A 2,263-nucleotide genomic window follows, 5' to 3' on the forward strand; every position below is an offset into this window, starting at 1 on the left:
TCAACCGGAAAAAGCGAAGAATCCACTTCCGGTATAAATACGGCAGCCGCAAAGGTTCAACACTCATCACAACAAAACAAACGTGAATTTCTACGTGTCTTTCTCGTGTTGTAATTCGTTTACATTCATGTCCCCGTCATTTGTGTCATATTTGTGTGACTCGGTTGTGGTAATTTTTGGTGTGTAATCCAACCAAAGGGTCAAACTGAGCAGGTCTTCACTTCCAGGCGGCATCACTGCCCTCTACCGGTCTGGAGGGTTATGTACATGACTGCAATTCATTTAAATAACAAACAAACAAACAAACAAACAAACAAACAAAAACAGTTGTGACTCATTTCAGAAAGTGAATTTGACTGTTTGGTAGACAGAGAAACAAACAAAATGAATCAAGTCATCATCTTTACCTCCGCCAGGAGGTATTGTGATCACTTTGCTTTGCTTTGTTTGTTTGTTTGTTTGTTTGTTAGCAAGATAACTCAAAAAGTTATGGATGGATTTTCATGAACTTTTCAGGAAATGTTGATACTGGCACAAGGAAGACATGATGAAATTTTGGTGGTGATTGCGGAGGGGGGATCTGTGTTGGTGGAGGTCTGCACTCTCAGTGCTTTTCTTGTTTTAAAATGTATTTATTTGCATCTTTAAATGTACAAAACTCTCAATGGGAGACGTACAAATTATGTCAATATCAGCATTTCCTGAAAATTTCATGAAAATCCGTCCATAACTTTTTGAGTTATCTTGCTAACAAACAAACAAACAAAGCAAAGTGATTGCAATACCTCTTGGTGGAGGTAAAGTAAAAAGGGGGAAAAGGAACTAGCCAGGCTACTTATGTACTAATTACCTCTGCCAGGAGGTATTGTGATTTCCTTTGTTTGTTTGTTTTCATCTTCAGTGTAAAACTCTTCCCCCCATCTTTCCCAGATCTTCCCCACAGATAGGCCTAGGCCCTGGGACCAACCCAGTCCATTTTGGTCCCAGTAGGACAAAGTTCAAGGTCACAGCAAGGTCACAACATCTACAGTTTTCCATCTGTCATCACTGAGACATTTTCCAAAATTCATCAAAAATTCAAAACGACTCCGATTCTCCTCCAGTTGGATCCACCTGTAGCTTAGAACAATCTCTTGTATGTGGAACTAAATTGTCCACATCCACTGTGGAATGTGGACTCTGTGGACATTTACACTGAACATTGAAAATCCCATTTCCCACACATTTAAAATTAGAACTCAACTAATATTGATGTGAATTGAATCTAATTGGACAGACACATGACTGGGACCAGATTCAACTGTTTCTGCTGTATGGAACAACCTGGAAACTGTTGGATTTACACAGACAGAGTGGATCCACACATGCACAGAGTTCAGGCTGAAGGAGGAGCTCTGAGTTCTGAACACTGGTTCAATATGTACGACACTGAATGAGAGAGAAATGAAACCACACAGAAGTGCATGTTTTTAACTCTTTCATGCATGAATTATGAGAACCTTAAACATGATTTTTTCCCTGTTTTTTTTTTTTAGCCCCCCCCCCCAGAGGACAACTTCATTTTAATTATACAGGGGTTATTTTCTTTCGTTCAGAACCAAAGAAAATATCCCCTGCATCATTAAGATAAGAAGACATGATGAAAATTCTTGAACTATTTCTTTTTAATTACAGCTTGTATTTAAGTAACAGTCTCAGACTTTCTGTTCTTATGTTCATCCATTCCTTACTCGTATACACATACATAGAGGGAGGGCTCATACAGATGAAAGTGTACAGGGACAGGATGAGACCAGACTGTGGTTCCTCTTGGGCAGGAAAAAAAACTATGCGATTGACATGTTTTTAATGAACCTATTTTCATGGAGTTGCAAAAATGTCCACTCAGATGGACACCATGCATTTAATTTTTGAAGCCAAGAAACCTGCATTTACTGATATACAGTGTAAAAACTATGAATTAAAAATGTTTTGAATGCTGCTAATCTGATGTTTTCTCATATTTAAACACACTCTAATATTAGTTCTTACTCACTTCGCGGAGATAATATAAAAAATAAACATTTTGTGGAAGAAAAACTGCCATATATTAGCTGGTTCTACTTCCATGTATGTTACATTTTCATTTCCATCCAGTTTACTGCGTCTTTCCAAAAATCATTTGTAACTGAACAGAAACATAAGTGATCAATAGTTTCCTGTTTGTGAGCAGAATCCACACGACTCCACCTCCAAACACAACTAGGTCACTACTGGGTCACGA

The sequence above is a fragment of the Sphaeramia orbicularis genome, unplaced genomic scaffold (assembly GCF_902148855.1).
Source record: "Sphaeramia orbicularis unplaced genomic scaffold, fSphaOr1.1, whole genome shotgun sequence".
Lineage (NCBI taxonomy): Eukaryota > Metazoa > Chordata > Actinopteri > Kurtiformes > Apogonidae > Sphaeramia > Sphaeramia orbicularis.